The sequence below is a fragment of the Bombus vancouverensis genome, chromosome 7 (assembly GCF_051014615.1).
Source record: "Bombus vancouverensis nearcticus chromosome 7, iyBomVanc1_principal, whole genome shotgun sequence".
NCBI lineage: Eukaryota > Metazoa > Arthropoda > Insecta > Hymenoptera > Apidae > Bombus > Bombus vancouverensis.
This window is the reverse complement of record NC_134917.1, coordinates 3,143,827-3,166,352: the sequence shown is the minus strand read 5'-3', so window position 1 is coordinate 3,166,352 and position 22,526 is coordinate 3,143,827. Positions and strand designations below refer to the sequence as shown.

Genomic DNA, 22,526 nt, shown 5'->3' with positions numbered 1-22,526 from the left:
CCCTTCAAGTACTACACGGTGGCTGGAAAAATGCAACGTGTATCGGATGATACGTACTTACACGATAGTACGTATTGGTGTAAATCAGTGGACACCCGTTAGATGGTGTAACGAGGGGAGGCGGGCCAGGTGGTCCGTCGGTGCGAATATCCATTATAGATTCGGCGGAGTGTAGCTGTCGTACGATCCTACTCATTTTCCGTGTATTCGTGCAGCGTATTTCTGGCATCGATGAGCGTAGGTCCATCGTATTGGTAAGAGGTTGTGTTTGTGTCGGTAGAAGAGGCGAGTTAGTTCACGAGGGCGCCTGTGTCGGCGCTCGCGGCGCCACCGGTTCATTCCGCCATCGGCGCCCGCGACGTACGGACGTGAAAAGACGCGAGCACGGCTCTCGTTTGGGCGGACAACGTGAAGGAGTGGACAACCGTTGCATATCGCGTACATACAACAAAACAAAAACATCGGACACGCAATACATCGATTAACGCAAGATTCGTCGGTAATATATTACGGGTGTTCCGAACGTGATATACATACGTATATGTATATATATGTATACATATATACATATATATATATACATATACATATATATATATATTCGTAGCGTGTGAAATTAGTGCGACGGATATCAGTGAGAATTCAGAGAGAGCAGAGCATCGATTGTCCTTTGTGTGATCGTCGTTACTCGGCTTCTTGTTCCTCGGGACGCCACCGCGACGTGTCGTGCCGGGGCTCGAACGAGTGAGAGTCTCATCGTGGGCTTCGAGGTCCAATTGCAAACGTCGTCGTGTTATACCTGCGCGTCCCTCTCACAAAGTGAGGCTCGTCGAAGGTCTCGTCGTCTCACCGGTGGCTGGGAGACGTGGAATGATATTTCGTCGAATCGGAGGTGCAGCCAGGCTCGTTAGGCTGCGACGTGACACGCGAGCCGAGTATTTGATACGTTAGGTAAGGAATATGCTGCGTATCGCCCAAGTCGATAAAAAGAAAAGAGGCCGCGTTAAATCGTGTATATTCGTATAGTGAAACAGTTCGCGCGTTTATTCGGTTCCGATTCTTCGCAAAAAGTGCAACCGATAGTAGTCATAGTTCATTGAATCCTTGAAATTTGAGGTTGTGACACAGTTGTGCTTCGGTAACTAAAGAAATCGATAGATCGTAAATCGATAGGTGAGACACGGTCAGAAGCGATACAGTCATTAGTGTTTTTCGTTCTTTATACGACGTCATATATATGTATGTGTGTTTATCAGATGTCCATGTATGATTGGAAAAGTGCAAGCAAGATAAAAGGTTAGATACAATACGACACACGACGACTGAATTTGTTTAGGTAAGATAGAATAATACAGTTCGATTCAGAAGGATGTCGATTAATGGTACATCCTCTTTCGTTTTCTTTATACGGTGTAACATTGCCTCTGTATATATATAAGTATGTGGTGCGCGTCCTGTCTTGTTTCGGATTTTATTGTCCGCTCGAGCGGCGATCAACATGGAAACGTTCGAACGTTTCCAAGCAATCGAGAAAGATTAACGTGATGACGCGCGCGTTGCGTGACAAACGTGTCATCTTTCGACACACTCGAAATTCTTATACTACTAATACCCTTATGCTTTACACGCGTACGTGTTGTTTCTTTTTCTTTGAATACCGTGCATCACCGATTTGCAAACTCGAGTCAATGAAAGAAGAAATATCGAAACTCGAAGGTTGGATGAAAAACGTAGGTCTTCGAGGATCTTTAGAACCGTGGAAACCGTGGAGAACGTTTAAAGAAGCACGGTGACGCAATTTTCGTGCAGGTGCAATTACATGGCAATCGCGCGAGGCACGTCAGCAAAATCGAGAGCCGTCGTAACGGGTCTTCTTTGGTTTCGCGGAGCGCAAACGCCGTTTTACCGTTAACGACCTAAATCGACGCCGAAGAACGAGATGCGCGCTCTTTTGCGAGTTCTTCGTGAGAGCACTTCTTACGTCGAGTACGGCTGGAGTGGTGGAGGCCGAGGATGCGCACCGACTCTTCGTGCTTGGCAAAAGTTTTTTCGACCGTTTAATTTGATGACTTCAGAGTCGCTTTAAGGGACCAACTGATAACACGCCCGCCTCCCACCATCTATCAATCGGTGTGCCTTCGCGTTGGACACGCTTCGCGTCCCAAAGTTCCACGCCAATGCGAGCTGCAGCGTAACATTGGCGTACGAATTTTTAAATGTCGATTCCATATATTCGGCGACAAATCATTCTAGATAAATACTTTTTCACCAATTCGTTACGCTACCGTGATAAAGGCGACGAAGAATTTTAAACAAGAACTCGATCGAAGTTCGTAATAAAATTCAATATGACTAACTGACGAAGACATTGTACATCATCGAATGTACTATGTATCTTTATCGATGATAGGTAACCACGCAGAAGGAGGGAGTGGTGGGGGGATCGGTCAAACGATAACGCAACGGAAGCACGTATACGTCACTCATTCGACCATACTAGGCACGCTCTGGTTTTCTAGCGAAAATTGCGGGCTCGCTTCGCCGCGTAATCTCGACTACCTCGATGCAGCTTACATCGCTGACAAATAGATCGATAACATTCGAGAAACAGTTATATCCCATCGCGGCTGCTGCTACGCGTTCGGCTTTTCACGCGTGTCGGTTTATTTCCGTGTTTCGTTTCAACGATTCTTACCTTTTCAAGCGTAACGTTCTGCAGAATATCTTCGCCTTCATTCCTCTGAATATGATTCGCGAAACAAAGAGAGGGAACAATTTTTTCCTCATTCCATGGATAAAACTCGCGTATTTTTCCTTTTAATGGCTTTTATCCGGTTGAAATAAGAAAAGAAATTCACAGAGAGCTCGGTTAAATCGTCTACCGCCGGGTGGAATTCGAATGTTGGCAAGAATGGACTTAGAGAGGTTTAGCGGTCAAGCGAATTCGAGGATACCTTCAGACTCGTAGACTGGCGGACGAAATGACCTAGGCCGTTCTTTTACAGTGTCACGTCTGATTGGCTCGATCAGCCGTCTCTATCTGTGACTTTGTGCAGCTCATCTTCAGTTTGTCGTGGATGTTCGAACGCAGTGCCAGGACAGTGAATTTAGTGTTTTGTTTCTCGTCAACCTTTTTTCTCTCTGTTTCTCTACGTTTTGTGAGTATATACATTTTTGGCTATGAGTATTAGCAGCGCATCTGTTAGATACGTTTACTGGAACACTTTAACAAATTTTACTACAAATGAAGTAAGAAACGCCATAATATTTCAATGCATTGCATCTAACAAAGCGACAAGCAACACTCGCTGAGCTAATTACTAGAGAAATCTTAAGATAATACGTATATAGATTTAGGATTAATGTACATATAGATTCGATGAAACGCTCGATCTATTTATCACTTTTACCAAGAGACGATTTTCTCCGATTTATCCGATCGATTCGGGGGTTTCAGCCTGCTATCGTCTCGATCGTAAAATTTTAGCATTTCATGTCCGAACGATATTAAATGTCTCCGGGGCGAGATAAAGAGCGCAGAAAAGACAAAGGGGGCGTATCTTCTGTAGAAGGATCGATCGTCTTATGAAATCGAAACGTGACTAATCGCGGAAGAGGAGTCGCTGTTACCGAGCATGGTATCGTGCCAGACGAAAACGTTTCTCCGCCTCGATAGTTTCGATCTGACCAGCAACGATAATTGTTAACAACGAACGGTCGTTCGAAAAAACGACGAAATGTTGGATTCAGCACATTAAACGACGCGCTCACCCTTCCAGCTGATGAATCTCGTGACTAACCGGCGTAATCCGCGCAGCGCAATTAGCATACATGAATAAAGAATCTATGAATCCTTTAAGTCAACTGGCAAACGCCGGCTGAATGAATAGATGTTTGTAACTTGTTCGTAGTGCGACGAATAGGCTCACGTTTGTTATAATCAAACCTATTTATAAGGTGAATCGTGATTTTAATGCTTTCTTTAATTTGATTAAGTGATTTAGTTAAGTCGTGTCATCGATAAAAGTCAATAAAAATCGATTTCTGACTGAGGAAATTTATCAACAAATATTAATGCATCTGAAAATACGACTCAACGATATTTCAGTTGATAGTTAATTGCTTGATAGGATATAAATATTATGTCAGAAGAGCTGACAATACAAGATATGTACACTGATAGTTCATAGGGTATTCCAAACACTCTTCTGTTATGTTTACGCGAGTAATGGTAGTTGTGACTTGAAAGAAAGGAAAGCAAGTCGCATATCCAGTCGGTTCATTTCCTAAATCCAAAGCGACGTGTAGAATTTCCAAACGATCTTCGTTGATGCTGCAGTGAGTGAACTTTCGTACCGGCTAACTCGACGCTTTTACTGCTTCCGACAAATTGTTCGGCAGCGTGGTGACCTTATTTTATTGCGAGCCTAGCGATAGTCTATTCAAAATGCGTTTTACGGGCTATTAACGAACGTACCGTAATTTCCTGGAATAACGTCCGAACGAAAATTCTTTCCTCACGAATTCGGTCCTGTAAAATCGATTCCTTCGTTCTGTTCAAAAAAGAAACACGACGAAACGCGACGTTTGCCTGGAACAGTCTTTAAGAGCTCGTAGCTACATCCGATCATTGGAATTCTACCGATAAAAAGAAACGCAGAGGAGTAAAAAGAGACACAGAGACAGAAAAACAGGGAGACGTGGTATCTTATATTGCCGGTGGAACTCGAGACACGCAGGTAGCGAGCATAATTTTCTATCTACCTACGAACGCCCCGTAAATTGATCGAGGTTACGTCGAGCGTATTTTGTTATAGTGGAAAAGGACTCGTATACGCCTCGAACGATTCTCAGCCGCTTATTACCGGGCTTCGTTCGTTCGTGCTCAGTCACGCAACGCGCCACTCGGTATCGTGGGATTCGCTGGTTGTCGAATGAACTCGTTTACGAACTCGGGAAGGACGAACTCTGTGTTGCGTCGTCGTGACTGTGTCCACGTTTTCGATGAAAATCGATCGTTCTCGTTGTCGTAGTCACAGTCGTTCTCGTCGTCGTCGTCTCCGTCGCCACGTTGAAAAACGTTGAACGTTCGCGCGCTGCCGCGTTGTACGAGACGTTACGTGCCCGTTCGACCTTTCCCCGAGCCTCCTTTGCAGCCTTCGTTCCAGGGGCAAAAAGGGTCCCTCTCCGTCCGCCTCTCTGTCTCTCCACGCGCTACGGTTTCGTCCTGACTCTTTACCCCTCTTTTTCTCCGCGCGGCTCCCTTTCTTTCTATCTGCTAGTTCACCCTCCCTCTCTTTCTGTTCCTTTCTCCGTGTTACTCGTCCTTTTTCTCTCTCTTTCTCACTCCCTCTTTGTCGCACGCGGTAAATCGCTCTCGCACTCGACAAGAACGGGGCGAGTTCCCGAAATAATCGTGCGTATCGATCCTCACGCGGGGCGTGCAGGGTGAATTTATTCTCGTGCACGGGGAGAACGAGAGACTCGTACAAGCTCGCCTCGTTACTTAATCGTTCCGCGTTAGAAACGAAGGGTATATAGCGTGGAAACTATAGCGACGTAGTAGAGGCGGTAGCGTCTCCTGCTTGTTTGTCCGAGAAATATACAACCGAGCTGTTTGTCGGTGACACAGGAATAACGAGGATTCGTTGGCCAGTTTGTTCGGAAAGATATTCTATAGTGGTAATTACACCGTCTATTATGATACATATTCGATGTGTTTTCATAGCGAGCAATCGAACATGGGGTAGTAGGGTATGTGCCGCTTGGTAGTATTCTCAAGTTGGCAGACCTGACTATTTCTTTCGATCCCTGACGTGCATTCGACTTATTCGTTTTATCACTTTTCGAAATTGGCGACAGTTTCGTTTGGAATTTCAGTTTTCGCCGTAAGCGGAGAATGAGAGCAAGTGTTATCGTCGGTCGATATTTGCGGCAGCACCGGTCATTAGATCCGCTTTAACGGCGGGGACACAGTGTGTGACACACGGAAACGTGCACTCTTCCACCATTTCCGTGGTGTTGCGTATCGTGCTCGCGAACGTGCCGTATTTCTTTCGCCTGAGAACTAGATCCGTGGAACGCCACGATCGTTTTACGAAGCCTCCTCCTCGTGTGTCGTTTTCTGGCGCGAAGTCAACAGTACATAATCGTAAAATTCGCTTGATCGCGAGCCTAAGAACTTAGAAACAACATGCGAGTCCCGAGTGTTCGCTTCGCAAGGAACGCCCAAGGTACATATTTACCGGGTTGGTAGACATTTTCTGTGAATTCGCGTATTTGCGCGTCTGTCGTTAAAAAACATGACCCGCATCGTCTTACGTCTCTTCTCTCGTTTCTTCGTTATTTTTCCCGGTCCCCGGAGCACAGGTAACGACTAGTCTCTCGTATTTTCGTTCGTATTTTCCTTCTTTTTGCTTTCCTTTCTCTCTCTCTCTCTTTTTTTGTTCTTCGCGGCGTCGCGGCGGAGAGAACCCTTGCGCGTTTTTTCGCGGGACATTGTTCGGCGCGCGTTTTGTCCGCACGTCAGCCATCACGGCGTATTGTATTCATTGTTTAGAGGCTGTTGGAGCTCTACAGGCAAGAAGACGGCAAGAGAGAAGGGCACCTCGTAGTGGCTCCGAAGGAAAGGAAAACTCACCGTTCGCCGGCTTATAGACAACGCCGGGCTCTTGCTTGCTTGCTTTCTTTCTTTTTCTCCCCCGTGTTTCCCCCTCTCCCTTTCACTCGACTCCGAGGCTTGCACGAAATCGCGTGTCGCTCCCGTACCGCGTAGAAATGTCGCCTCCTCAGGATCACGAGGTTCCGTGATCGCAGCTGTGCGCACAGCCAACGTTCTTCCTTCTTCGTGCGCTTCCTCTCCACCTACGGCCCGTTGGAAATTCAATTTCTGTGCAAACGAGTGAAATCAAGAGGAAGCGAATGCAGGAAGAGAAACTGGACACGGAGAAGGGAGGGCATCGCAAGGTAACCGTGAGGAAACATAGATAAAGAGAGGAGGAAAGAAATTTACAGTTGTACCGTTCTGTGTATCGGACCAGTGAGACAAGAGAGAGACAGAGAGTGAGAGGGCGCGCTTATTGTTCTGCTTTCGAAGAAACGCATTGGAGAAGGAGAAAGAATTGACAGAGGCAGACGCAACGATTGCTCGTGTTTGTATACACGTATATACTGCCTACGGAGTAGGACAAAGGGCACGTATGGGACAGAGATAAACGCATAAGGACGGGAAGAAGAAACTGGAAAGGATGCGTCCGATTTGCCAGTGATCGAACGTAGGCCTCGTCATTATTGCTTCGTGCGTGGGTGAAAACAGTGGTGTCGCTGGAAAACCGACCGAAGGGGAGAGAGAGAGAGAGAGAAGAGAAGGAGTAGAGGAGGAAGGGAGGAAAAGCGGCTGGCGGCGGAGGCCACTTCCTGTGGGCGACGACAAGGTACAGAAAACAGTTTCGATATCAAATATATTATTTGCTCGTTTTTGAAACCTAAGCTAAACCAAGGGTGTCGTTTAACGCCGCCCTTGGTAATAGCGGCAATTCTCGCAGAAGTAGAGCAATTGGTGTTAAGTTGTATTTATAACACCCTGTTAAAATTATAAACGCTCTCCCATGGAAGATGTATCGACATACATACATATATGGTATGTGGGAGTTCGATTGAAGTTTCTGTATTTGTCCGACGCGAAGAATCAAAATTAGGAAAGCGTTTACAGTGCTCGCAGGGTTTGTATTCTATACGCGTGGTAGTAACCTCGGACATATTCGTTATCTTATTATTCTAATTATTGTTTATCGGGGTTAGTAAGTTGGCAGTACGCGTGTCAGATGGCGCGAGTCATTTGGATCCGCCTGCAAATCTTTATCTATCCATCATTTCATAACACAAATTCAAACACATTTCGGGAATTGAATAATCGTTGGTTGCGTACCAACGAATTCTCACATAGGAAAACGGGATCGTAAAAGCTTAGAACAGACTCAGAGAGTAGCGTCAGTGAATAGTAGCGTAGTTATACATGGCCATGGGAGATTCAAAAGTTTTCTGTTTACCGTTACTAATCCTGAGGACTACCGCCGCTAGGGTCGTTCTCGGCGACGAGTTGACCGTAGGCAGTTTTAGTACGTGCTATTAGACTGTGCAATCTGTAGCCCGGAATTCCTCGCCGATAAAACCCCGAACGAAATAGCAGGTTATTTAACAGGAGAAATAATCGTTTTTAAACAAGCGTGTACTTCATTCCCGTCGATACTAAAATCTTTTACGCTCTGGTCAGTTTATACGAGAGAAGAAGACTCACCTTTTAAGAGAACCGATTTAATTAAATAATCCTTGTTATTACATGCGGTTCGTGGATTGTGTAATAATCGGGTCGCTTCGCGAGAACACACTGAAACGCCAGACGTTTCATCTCGAAATGGTTTTAAATGACAATGACCACCATCGAGTCGAGTTGGTTCTCTCTGTGTACCGTAATACTCGATCGGCGCTCGTTCTCGCCATTATGCTAATGAGACGTATTGTCGTCGGCCATGGCGGCCAAACTACTCCTCGTTCAAGGAACTCGTGTCTGTTAAAAAAATCCTTTATTTCGACTAATCGATTCCACGTTATCGTTCAAAGAAATTACATTATGCAGTAAAATGCATACTCCTACGATACTTGTGTATTTACGTGTCGATACGAGAATACAAACTGCCTTTCTTTCTACAAAAAATAATGAAAGAAAATAAAAACGGAAAAAGAAAAGAAAAAAGAAAAGCAAGGAGAGATATACGCAGAGCACGTTGCACGGAATTCGCTGTTTGCAACGATGTCTTCTCTATATTTATTGCGTAATGCTTGAAATTTTTGTTACGGCCCGTAGTCACGTTGGTCGTTACACGCAGCGCCCGTTCGAAAATCCCCGATTATATCGACGTCGTTATTCACGACGGCGCGCGACAGTTGTTACTGCTCGTTACGTCTCCGGGTGTCTCTGGTTTATTTAGAATTTTGAGGTGCGCTCGCGGCCATCGCGCGTATTTTTTTCCCCCCACTGAATCTCTTTTCCTCTCTTTCGACAGAGGGTTAGAGAGAAAGAGAGTGAGAGAGAGAGAGAGAGAGAGGGAGAGGGGAGGTGGACGAGAGGCGCCCCCGTGTGCAGTTTTTATTTCCGGTGCGTTAAAAGCGGTACGAGAACGAGAACTCGCTGACGGGTGCAAACTTCACGCAACGAAGAATAATCGCTTGGCGCCCAAGCGTCGATTCTCGGAAGCTGAAAATTTTTCGTATATTTTTTTTTCCTCGCTCCGGAGACGGCAAACGATAGCGATGTCGATGATAACGGGAAAAGCGAACGACGCTAACGACATGGTCGCTGTCTGTACGATACCGTTCGTGATAATCGAATTCTCGTAACGGTTGACAATGTCTATCGATTCATTATGACATTAGATGTCGCCTCTCGCGCAGAAAGGGGAGAAATGCGTTTACACCGAAGCTGTCGCGTGATCGATACGAGAGTCGACCGACTGCCGCGTGCGCTCGCTCGCTCGTCTAAAAACTAAGAATCACTTCGACTCGGTCACGAAACATCTCCCTTGTTCCAACTACATAGTAGGGAGAAATAATTTTATTTGCTCGTTTCTTAGGTGACAGGGTAGTAATTATGGTTTTAGAGGGGAATAACGATGTTTGACCTCTTTGACCTCGTTACCGAAACTGTCTCTGTATATAAAGATCGTAGAAGAAAACGTGACGAGTGCGTTTTTGGTAATTCTTTTTATTTCAATTTGAATTCACTTTATGACTAAATAAAATAGTTAAAGGTAGAAAGAATCTGTTAGATCCAAAGGTAGAATTGACGAAGAAATTTGTAGAAGCTAAAAATATGGCTCTTAAGATAAATAATACTTTGATGTTTTTAGTACTTTAGCGTTGTAACATTTAATGTTCTTCTTTATAAAACATAGAAAATCTAACCTCTTCTGCTGTCTATTCAAATTGAAGTTAAAATGTATTATCGTTTAGAGAAAATATCTGGGCTCATTTTATAATGTCACTAAATAATATTTGAATATTTGATGGATAGAAGATAATTAAATTTACTTCATTAAGTTACTAAAATTGAATCCAGCTAATGGAAAAATTCGAAACATTTTATTCCCCTTGTTACTCGCTTTTTATTTCAAGCTGAACAACCATTAATTGGTCCACTTTCTTTCTAAATTCGAATACGAATAAATGATCGCACTCTGTTGCGAATTTCCAACGATCGTGCGCGATTGCAGCCACCCTATGGATTCACCGTCGATAACTGTTTGTGTGTTTTAAGTGTTTTAACGTTGACCTTGCCGCTCGGCATGCTCGCGGAGGCTCAAGATATCGCTGACGGATATTATATGGTACAATGGAACAATAGGGCGACTACTGTGAGATCGCGTTCGCGCGTACAAAAGCCATGATAAACGAGGATGTATTAGCAATGTGATTCGAGTTAAAATCACGCCGAAACGTACACATCCGTGAGTTCGCTGAAACGTGGTGTTGCATCGGTGGAGGGAAGCAACGCATAGTTTAGCGAACGTAAGAGGGAGAAAGATAAGTAGGGAAAGGGGGGAGGAGTGGGATAAACGAAGACAAACCGATAGAGAGAGTAACAGGAACAATGGAATCCAGAATTATTAATGCCCGTTGAATTAATCACTTCAAATGTACGACCGTTAACGTCCTTACGCCAAGAGTAATCTATTTTGATTAAGATTAATTAATCAATTATCCGGCAAATTACCAAGTCTCGGAGCAGCGGCGACTCGAATTGTTTTTACATTTTCATTCCGCGAAACGAGCCTGGCCATTTTTTCGTTCCCCTCTTCTAGTTACTTTTTTCCCTGATAATAGTCGTGAAATGTAATTATGACATTTATTATTGTAGCGCCTTTGTAGCGCAATGGAAAACGATTAAAACGAAGAAGAACATCGACGGGAGAAGTTCTGTGTCTTATTCGTCGTATCTCGTAAATAGCTCCGTCGACGTTGAAAGAAAGTACATATGTACTCGTAAAACGTTCGATTCCACTCGTTCCGTGAGTTTATCGTTTTTACAATAGCCACGACAACGCACCCTGCCGGAGAGAATTCGTTTCGCAGCCGAATGCGACATGTTCTTTCGGTCCTCGATATAACGAGCAACGAGCGAGCAGGAAGTAAAAGTGCAGTTAGTGCTTGTAATTAACGCACACACGGACTGCGTGCGTTTTCAGCCGTCGAACGGAATACATGTCTTTTCTTCGCGTCGACTCACGCACACACGATCGTGCTTCGATCCGTCTTATCGATGCAACGATTAAAAACATTTGCAAGCCGCATCTATCACTCGATAACGAATTTCGTTCGTTAAATAATAAGAAACCTTACTTCACGGGTTTCCGTATCGATACAATCGGCGTTCCCAACGTATTAGACGCTTCGTTCCCTCCGATCTTAACACTATCGAGACAATAGAACAAACTATCTGCGTCACCCAGTAGCGGTCGGAGATTACAACGCCGGCACGCTTAACTAATTATCATAAGATCTTCGTTCTGGCCACGCTATTGAAAGAAACGATTTAATTTGCACAAGGTGTGTAATTATCGGCGTACCTCGAAACTGGAGCGATTTAATTTCACCGAGACAAAGAAACCGATAAGGGGCTCGTCCGTTTGTTGCTCAAAAGTGATACACGCATCAGATTACGCGGCGGTGGCGGTGGCTATCGCGGCTGCAATTATTCCTCTCGCGACACGTACAAACGCGCATATACACTCGCCTTTATTTCCTACGGCCGTTTTTCAGAGGCGCGTATACGCTCGTGCTCGCGCTCACGCGCGTATACCTGTCTCTCGCACGCGATTCCATATAAGAAAGTCGATGGTAACGCCTAACGTGCCTTCTGAAACTCGATACATATGTGTGGTACGGATTCGTGGCACACGAGCGGCAACACGAACGATCACATACACACACACGGTCCACACATGCACGCTATTCCTCGTTCCTCTATTGTGTACGAGTACACACACGAGGTCCCTCGCACACGGTCACCGCGCGAACGTACGCGTGGTCGAGGTTTTCATGCGATAGTGTGTGTACCCGGTGATCCTAGTTTGCTGGCAGCTGCCATGAAAAAACCGAAAGCCGGCCTTTTGCGGCCCTTCCCGAGAGATCCCGGCTGTCCATGGCCCCGTCATGTATTCAACCTTCGAAAACGGAAGAATACGAACGAGCGTTTGTCTTGCTCTGTTCGCTAACCGTGACAGCCGGATATCGGGAGGCGAAGAATATGTAGTACAGCGTAGTTTCGAGATTTTCGGGCAACCTTGATTTTCTCCTTATAAAATGTTAGATTCGAAAGTTCCGTATTCATCGAATAAACGATGTTCATAGGAAATATTAAAACAATAGACACGTATGTGTTTGGTTGTAACGATTTGAATATTCGCTGTGAATAAGAACGGAAAGGGTCGCGTAACCGCAAAATGGGAGCATAATCAGTATCTGTGGTTTCGTACGGATCGTTTCGTAGTTAATAAACATCGAAGAAGAGAGGTTACGAGCGAGTACAAAGAAATGCAAGGACCGACGTTAATTACGACACATCGAGCATTGAACGACTCGCCGACGAGACCGACTAATGCTACCCTATTCAGGATTTCCACGTTATATTCTGTCTCCCTTTCTTCATTGAAATCGCGCTCTACTTTTCCTATTCTCGTTTTATTCGACAAACGGCCAGCCCTCTTGTTATTGATTAATGTATTCGGTATTCCGGATCAACGATGCGCCGACTTCCTCTCTATTCTGTTTCTATATCGCCACCCTCTTCGTCTCCCAATCTTATCGATTGTTTTATTTTAACTGGCCGTTATCTCTTCCACGTTAAGCTACCGCGGTCTCTCTTCGACTTACGTTTCGCCAATTGCCGACTTAATGACGGGTGTAATTCCGCGATTTCATGTCAGATTATTCCTCGCTTCGTATATACATATGTGTTTACTATATCGTCTGTTTCCTTTCCTTTTATTATACCAGTTAATGACTTAATGCAAAGACACGCTACATTGTATTAAATATGAGTCTTCTCAACAACGTGTTTCATTATCGTGTTAATTCAATTCGATATTTCATAATAATAATTCAATATTCACCATAGGATTGTAATTTATAGAAAAACGCAAACAGTTCTCCTATACTACTTGACAACCATGTTATCTTATCAGCCATGTGACACACATACGTTCCCGCGATCATTGATCGCTGTTTATCGCATCGATTCTTACAAACCTGTTCCTCCACAAATCCGAAGTTTCTCGTTCACCAAAGCTTTTCCACTAGTTTCACGCACGTAGCGATACTACTGCGTGAATTTGGTTCCCTAAATCGTCGTCTATCCGGCAACAGCCCGCCATATTCCCTGCATCGATGTTAAATATCCTCCGCTCGACTTCGTCTCGAATTTCTCTGGCCTAAGTTTTCGTCTCCTTTCGACTTGCAAAAACGCAGGCATTTCGCCGGGTTCCTTGGTCCTCTCGGTCCTTTGCGAGAGCAAACGAACGCGCGCGTGTTCCATCGAGAAGGAAGCGGTCGAGCGAGAGAAAGAAAGCGAGCATCGACTCGAAGCGGAGATGACGAGGACGCGCTGGCGGTGATCTCTCTTCTTCTCGCGGCATCTTTCTCTGCGGGGAAAGGGTCCTCTTTGCCGCGCGTGCACCAGGTTCTGCTCTTCACTCGTTCTGTAATCTGTACGGCACGGCGGGCCGCGATTGGACCGCGGGAGGGGTCGTTGTGGGAAGGGACGACGAAAGTGAGAGAGAGCGAGTGGGATAGAGGTCGGAGAGCGAGGAAAAGGGATGCCGGGACGATGGCAGAGAAAGAGGATGAGGAGGAGATGGCGGTGGAGGGAGGGTGTTACCGTCGCATTTCAGAGAGGACTTTAGCGCTCTGGATGGAGGTAGGCTAGCCTAGTGAGCACCAGAAGGGATAGAGAAAGAGAAACGCGAAACGCTAAAGGCGAAGAAAGAGAGAGAAGTTGGCGAACAGTGGTGCGAGTAAGAGGGAGAAAAAGGGTCGTGAGAGGAAGCGAAAGAAGACTAGGGGATCCACAGAGCCGGCACGTCTCTCTGGCTATGCTGTATGCCGTGCCGGCAGGGTACCCTGCTTCACATTGCCTCCGTCTTTCTCCCGCGTGTTCGCTTTTTCGCTCTGTCGTTGGCGTTCGAGCTCGTTCCTACCCTCTCTTTCTCTGCCTGCCGCGTTCTCTCTACGTTTCTCTCTTTCTGCAACGGTCGTAGCGTTCGCGCTCGATCTCTCTCTCGGTCGCCGCTGCCTCTGGTCTCCTGGTTCCTCTCCTCGCGCTCGTTCGTTCAATACTCTGGGAGAGAGTGAGGTAGGAGGTGGAGGAGGAGGTGGCGGAGGAAGAGGAGGAGGAAACGGTTGCGAGGGGAGGTAGAGGCCAGAGGGAGAGAAGCAGCAACTCTCTCGCGCAAACCCGACGGACTTACGGAACACGATTCCACCGTTGGTTGGTGGGCTACGGATGGTTTGTTCGCACGATCGAAACCAGCCCGGCGCGACCGAAGGAGAGCCAAGAGAGAGAAAGAGAGAGCGAGAGAGCTCTCCGTTCGCTGATACGGAATGGAACCGCGATCGGTTGAAACGCGGCGACGGCAACGGCGACGACGACGACGGCGGCGACGGCGGTGGTGCCGGTGACTCTCGCCAATAGGTAGTATCGTTTCTAAATAGGTAGTTGACGACGCGACGTCAGCTACGACCGGCTAATGTGGTTTCTAGGTCGATGGCCCGACACACGGGGCACTTGTTAAACCGATGTGCTCCAAATATTCTATGGTGTCGAGTATCCTTTCGCGTTACTTCGGTCCAAAGTTTAAGGGAAGTTAAAGTTTAAGGGAAACGAGAAAGAAAGAAAAATGATACGTAGCTGTGTGTATCCCTTGGCGAGGGATAACCTACGAATACGAGATGTTATAACGTTTTTGCACCCTTCCGTTGGTTACCATTGTCGAAGAATCGAATAAGGTCACAGGGAGAAGCGGAGGAAATAAGACGTGGATATTAAATAAAAAGTAACGTGTATCGTGTGCGGCTCCGAGACTATTGTCCTATTGGAGGGGTAGTACCTTTTATTGTCGTAAAAGAGGTTCACCAACGCGCAAGGGAGAATGGAATCGGGAGTCCTGGTCGTACGACTCCTCCGTTTGTGCTTCGTTCCACGATATACACGAGGGCTCAATGATGTATCGTTAAACAAAAAGCACTTGGCTGTGTTTGTATACGGAAGTACGTACGGCAGAAGACTCGCGATACCGGTGAGCAGACAGGCGAGTTCAGTCAAGTTACCAGCGCAAAGTTGTTGTGCTTCGTCGGCTAACCATCTGTCTTTCTCTTCCTTCGTTGCTCTCCTCTTTTTCTTTTCGTCCGTTCTCCTCTCAATACGCGGTTGTCTGCAATCGCATATAAGCGCGTGGTACACCTATATGCATACTTCCGCGTATCTATACATATGCACACATTCAGCTATCCGGAGTCGTGACCTATGGTGATCGATACAGAGTGCCGCTCATTTGCCACGAGGTGAAACGACTACTACTCTTCGTCTCGTTTCCTCTCTTTATTTTCCTTTCTTTTCCCTTCCTCTGTAATTTCTCCCTCCGCTCTTGCTCATCGGCGATATACCTCCGGTTCCTCTTTCTCTCTGTATCTTGGCCTTCTTCCTTGCGTTCTCTCGCCCTCTTTTACCGCGGTGACGATCTTCCTACCCGACACTCGAGGAATAATTAGGACGGGTTCGTTGTTAGCATGGAGATTCGTCGGCGAGGCTATACTTTCTCCGTTGCGCCAGTCCTTTCCTCTTCGTCTCACGCACGGACGAGTAAGTTACGGCCGTCGTGGCGCAGGAAAAGAGAGAAAAACAGAAGGGTCGAGAAGGAACGACGAAAAGACAAAACGAAAGATCCTATGCGGATGCCAGGGGAGAAGATGGAGAACGCGACAGAAGGAAAAAGAGGAGAGAACGCCGGGTATGGTACCGAGTTTCGGATAAAATTCATCGCTGCTCAAACTCTTTTTCTCTTTCTTCCCCTATCTTTCCCTATATCCTCGTTCCCCTTTACTCTCGAAATGTTCTTGCTCGTTTCTTCATCGGCTCGTCTCTTATAGAGTTCTGGCTCTCTCCATCGCTCGTGAAACGTTGCTCCTCGTGGCAAAAGGGACTCTGCACTCGTTCCTTCACCTCGCTCTCCGGCAGCGTACGTTTTTTTCCAACTCGTTTCTCAGGTATTCCGCCGCTCTTAACGGTCGAGCGAGAGAAGAGCGGAGAGCGAGAGGAGAGTGGACGAGTTGGAGAGACGACGTTTCGCGCGTCTCTCCTTCACCTCCTCCTATTAATTTTCCACAATTCGTTTTGTTCGTAAGGCCATTCGTGAGAAACATTATCGTTACCCTTCTGCTTGCTAATTCGCCATATTCTTTGAGGCTTGAGCGGTTGTCGCGAGCCGTGACATTCTCGTTTCATAGCCTTCACAATCGCTGCGTGTACGCGTCGCTTCGGGACAGTATTTCAGTCAACGATATCGAACCTAGTAATTAGTAAAACGACGAACAAAAATCTAGCTACCTATCAGTGGAAAGATTACAGTTGCTTCGTAACGTTAATTCCAATCGTATCGTATCCGTTCCACCAACTATTGACCGAAACGAGTATTCGTGAATCAGGTAGGCATGTCTTCTTACGCTCGATACATGCGAAGAAACGTTCGCTTGGCTAGTTGCTCCGATACTGTATGCCTCGTTTATAAGCCGTTGCGAAGTCTCCAACGTTGTAGCAGCCGATCTCCCAATCGGTACCGCGGCCATAAATCTAGCGAAGGTGCGCGCCGGTTTAGCCGTGAATTAATCGACGATGAGTTACACACGGATTAACCGTGTTTGCGCTGCTCGGTCGTACCAATGACACACACCGATGCCGAATTCATTTAATTTTATTCAATATCGAGTCGCGATCGAATGTTTATAGACTTTCCATATTTTCGTATTTCGCATTATTTCGCGGTTTGCGGTACACTTTAGTTGGATATAAAGTATTACGTTCAACGTATTGCAGGAATTAAAGAAATAACAGGTTACGATGTTTCATCTAGCCGTAAAGGATTGTACCTATAATTAGCGAATTTTCTTTGTTGTGTCCACGGTTAATCGTTATTTCTACTTATTTTCCATTTTCATTGGTGCAAATTCACGTTAACCAACATTCTCAAATGTTCATATCCTGCTTGGTCGACGAATACCGAATTCTACGTATCATTGCTATCTGCGGATCTTCTTGCGATTCTTTTGCCAGTTATTGGCCATTTCCTTCCCAAACTTCGAATTGCGTTACGACTCTGTACTATCCTCTAACGAAACAGACGATGCGCATACACGTTCGATAAAAACAGGCAGAAAACGAGCATGGAATTCAGAGAAATGCGAGATAATCCGTGTCCCGCGAGATTTATACCGCGATATCGCGAATTTATTACGCTTGTCATCGATTATGCACACTCGCGTGTAAAATGGTAAACGTTGGAACCGGGTCAGTCTTCGATATATGCTATCGACTACGAATGAAAAGAACGGAACGAGAAGGAGAGAAAAAAGAAATGCAATCGTTTCGAAGCTTGCTCGCGAGAAAACGAGGCGATGCAAAAGGGGGACATCCGGATGCGATGCTCGAAAACGTACGTAGAGGAGGCCCTCGTATTCGATTGTAAATTGTTCATAAATTAAACAATCCTGTTTCGCAACGGTACAAACGCTGCAGTTAATCAAATGTAGCGTAATTTTCAAAAACGACTTATACCGTTGAGGTGGTATGGTGATAGGTGCGTAAGGAACTACTCTTGGTGTTTTTAACGAACAATAGTTTATTTAGAATTAATCAACAATCAGAGTTAACAATTAACAATTAACAATTACACTTAACAGACAACTGGTAACAAATAACAAATAACGATAGACACCGAGAGATCATTCGACGCGTTGCTATGCAAATAGTACCGAGGAGTTACACATTTAATGGCGTAAGACAGACTGCCTGCCCTTTTGTTTCGGATCGCGCAGATTCTTCCCTTCGTAGCCCATCGATATCCCCCACTAGCGTGCATTCATTAGATGTGCCGCCAGTGCTGGCACGTGTATGCTCTTCCGAGAATTCGGCGGAAAGAGTGTGAAGATATCGATGGTACATTGGGCACGTCGGTGTTGCGCTTTGGCGGCGTCGCGCTTTGCATCCGGAGCCGTTGAAAAGTTCCGTGGCCCGTGCCGCCACACCGTCTTGGTAGGAAAATGTTGTCGCTGTTGTGCATGTAAAAATAAATTAGCTTACTACTTTGTTTTATGTCTGTTCGTCTTCATGGAAAGAAATTGGTGTTGTTCGAAAAAGCGAACTGATACTCCATTAAAATTCCATTTAAATAATTCTACAATGGCGAAAAAGGTTGGTATATTTCTTCATGCTTTGAGAATAGGTTGGAGACACCAGTATAATGAGAAAGAATTTCAAATATACAGGGTGGTTGGTAAGTAGTGGTACGAGCGAAAAGGGGGTGATTCTAGGCGAAAAAAGAAGTCGAAAATATAGAATAACAATTTTTCGTTCGAGGCTTTGTTTTCGAGAAAATCGACTTTGAATTTTCGATCGGTACGCGTCCACTTTGTCGCGTCTCGTTATAACGGATCACACTGTAGATCGTTGTCTCGATGGAAAAATGAAAAAAAAATTTAAAAAAGAAATTTCTATTCTATATTTTCGACTGTATAGTCACGTTTACATCTTTTTTAAATTCATGTAACACAATCGACCAAAAACAGACTTTGTCTGCTAATTATAATAAAATTATTTCTAATATTTAATATAAAAATACTCGTCTACATTGACTTCTATGCTTAGAACAGAATTTAGTGTTTTCTAAATTCAAAATATCATTTGTATAAAATGACTTTATTGTAATCTGTGAAATATGAGCCACTCGAAGCTATGACCTGTGCTTTTCTTAGTACGACCAAAACTCGGCTTTACTTTCGCATCAACGATATTTCGTTCGGGATATCGATACTTCAAAACACAGAAATGTCCATCGACGCGAGAAGCGAAACGAAGACGATAAACGAGGCATACTATCCCCAATGTGTGTTGTCGAACGAAATTGAATTCTGTTTGGTTTTGGAACCATAGGTGTCGCGTTGAGACCAGGGAAACAGGATCGAGAAGGTGTGACGTGTAGAACGCGAGGGCAGGTGTTCGTCGCACGTACGACTGTCCCGTAATAAGATTCTGTGGGTGTGCCAAGCGAAAGCTGCGGCTGTTCCATGAAAAATGGATGCGTCTTTGACTTTTTCTTTATCAAACTGTAGTTAAGAGCGTGAACCAAATAACTGGAGAATCAGGAAGAAAACAAACCGCGAATATTGGAAAAGTATTTAGGTTGTTATTTCTACCGATGAAACGAGAACTAGAATGAAGGTTAACTGGTGCTTAACATCCTCCACGTTTCTTCGTTCGGACAGCATTCCTTTCGAGTGTCCCTCTTAAAAGAACGTATATCTCTGAATCACTGGATATACATACGTATAGATTTCTCATACAAATTTCTATCTAACATTGTAATTTACAATTCGTTAATATATATTTTTTTTTATAAAACATTAAATATATCGCTAAATGTAGCCAATTTTTCCTACCGACGATGACTGTCATATTCTGTTATTCGTACACGTACGGAATAATGAAAGAAAACAGTAGAACCAAAGTGAAATTTAATGTGGTCGGCTTTATGGCTTGTTATTCGAGATTGCATAATACGACGTCGTAATGAAGTACTGCTTATAGTTAAACGATCGCGAGCGTAACTTCATTCATAAATGTGGGCGGGTGAGGAGGGGGAAATGTTGGAGAGGGGAGGACGTTTGTTACAGCGCGAAACGACGAATCGTATTTCATGTACGACTATTGTATCGAGCGTTGCCTCTCCCGAGCTCTCCTCGACTTTTTCACCCGTTCGCCAGCCACGACGGGGACCGTTATATAAATCTATGACGTCCGCGCTAACAGTTGTCGAACGCTTGTAAATTAGACGAACCGTGATTTCCTAAACGTTAATTACTTTTTTTCCTTTCCCCACCTCTCTTTCTCTGTCTGTTTATTTTGCCTGTTCGTTTCACATCGTTGCACGATAATTCTTCGGCGAGTATTATCCCGCGAGGACATTAAATCGCAAATATCGCAGCAAAACGCATTCATTGGAAAAGTGACCGGTCGCCGCGTCGACTGGAAGATGAAGTTTTGCTATTACACCAATCGGTGCGTCATAAATCGGGCGCGCGCGCGCACATCTCGTGATTCACGATTATAGATGTATCGTAAATCATCGGAGTGCAGGCCGGAATTTTCAAATTACCGTACAATTCGTGTATAATTTTACGGCGTGTGTTGCCACCATATTTTATCGGTAACGGTAATTTCTCATTACCAGCTGAATTTTTCTTCCCCTCCTTTTTATCTTTTATTTCCTGTCTTCTCTCGATATCTCACTTCATTTACGTATTGCAAGAAAGCGTGTTTAATACAGGCTGGTTGGTAACTGGCGGTACAAGCGGAAACGGGGTGATTCTACGCGAAAAAAGAAGCCGAAAATATAGAATACAAATTTTTCGTTCGAGGCTTTGTTTTCGAGAAAATCGACTTTGAATTTTCGCTCGGTACGCGTGAACTTCACGTCTCGTTATAACGGATCTCACTGTAGATCGTTGTCTCGATGGAATAATATAGAATAGAAAATATAGAAAATATAAAATAAAAAATTTTTTTTTTAATTTTTCCATCGAGACAACGATCTACAGTGAGATCCGTTATAACGAGACGCGATAAAGTGGACGCGTACCGAGCTAAAATTCAAAGTCGATTTTCTCGAAAACAAAGCCTCGAACGAAAAATTTTTATTCTATATTTTCGACTTCTTTTTTCGCCTAGAATCATCCCCTTTCCGCTTGTACCATCAGTACCAACCACCCTGTACATTGCACATATATTGATAGTATATTGACAGGCAACGTTAACGCTGTTTGCCAGCCACAATGTGAAACGTGAAAGACAAATGTGTATCGTTGTTTTTGTTACGAGCCCTACAACTGTATGACGCATTCAAAAGTCTCATTGACCATTAATTGAAGAAAAGACAGAAACATGATGTTGTTACAAACACTGTTCCTTAGAATTCACAATTATTTGCGTCATCTGGACTTACGGAGATAAATCATGTTGTTTTTGAAAATGTTAATCGTGTACTTACGTAATGAAATGAAGAAATTAATAAGAGGTGTTGATCAGTTAACATTGATATGAAAAGTAGAACGTAATAGAAGAAAAAATAAGAAGAAAGAGGAGAAGGAAGAACGTATCCAATACGAACGACCGATCTTTGATAGTATTTCATCGAGACAAAGAATCTGAAATATCCAATACACGTTTCACGGCAAAAAATTGTCGCACGAACGAATCGAGAACGTCGGAATAAGAGTTTCTTTGAATTTATTGGCTGGCAGGTGATTGGCCGCTCCCAAAGGTAGACTTTCTTTCCCTCTTTTATTTTTTCACATTCACGTCCCTACGAAATTTGATTCTCGAGATATCTGCTCGCCAGCATTAAACGAAAAACTCTGCTCGATGACGTTACGTCGCGTGCTAGCCAGTCGCCTGTGTGCTACACGATCCCGCAAGCTGTAAATCAGCGGAACAATGAACTCGGCGTAGTAAACGTCCACCTCGATATAATTTATTTTCGAACGAAAGCGATAATTAGTCCCGACAGTGGAACTTTCTCGGCGGAACTGTATCGTTCGTGATTTTTGCAACAAGATCGACTGACAAGGATCGCCCGTGTCTTGCCGCATCCATACATCATGGCCGCGCTACACGGACAGAACAATAATTTGTAAAAAGACGTATACATCATCCCTCATCGGTGCGTTCCGATAGATGGCATTGATATCAAAGAAAACGAATGCCAAGATATCGGCGCGAATAACTTTGTGATCGTCCAGGTGACGAATTAATTAATGAATTACAGAAATTATTCGGTGCTTGTGTCAGTAAAAATCTATATCTACTTTGTAATCATTCATTGATTGTAAAATTGTTAATATATTGCGATGATTAATGTACATATTTAATGCGATATTTCATTAATGGTTTGTGTTATCATGTTTTTGGAGGGCAAGGAAATTCGCTACCAGTCGAACGAACGTTTCATCATTCTATTCATGCCATTTTCAGGTTTCATTGTAATCAATCGTTCAATGTAGCAAAGTTAGTCGTCATTTTATAACAGTCTGCATGATATAACTGTGCTTAAAAGATAAAGATCTCTAAATATTTCAAAAATATCTCGTATATTTTTACTCGTCGTTTAAATGTTGGAAAGCGAACAAATTTTAGGACGTTTTAACTAAAA

At 44.5% G+C, this 22,526-nt stretch overlaps 1 protein-coding gene across 18 annotated transcripts in view; it reads left to right on the top strand.

Moving 5' to 3' along the window:
• Nucleotides 1–353: 353 nt before the first annotated feature.
• The window catches only part of LOC117164651 (bromodomain adjacent to zinc finger domain protein 2B), a 236,752-nt gene continuing 214,579 nt past the window's right edge, over nucleotides 354–22,526 (top strand). For 13 of the 18 annotated variants that reach the window (XM_076619763.1, XM_076619755.1, XM_076619756.1 and 10 more), the window contains exons 1-2: nucleotides 354–951; nucleotides 6,560–7,433. The gene's annotated coding sequence lies outside the window, so the exon portion shown is untranslated. Of the gene's footprint in view, nucleotides 952–1,256; nucleotides 1,337–6,559; nucleotides 7,434–22,526 lie in introns of all 18 variants that reach the window. The other 5 variants (XM_076619747.1, XM_076619748.1, XM_076619749.1 and 2 more) reach the window with 5 other exon arrangements.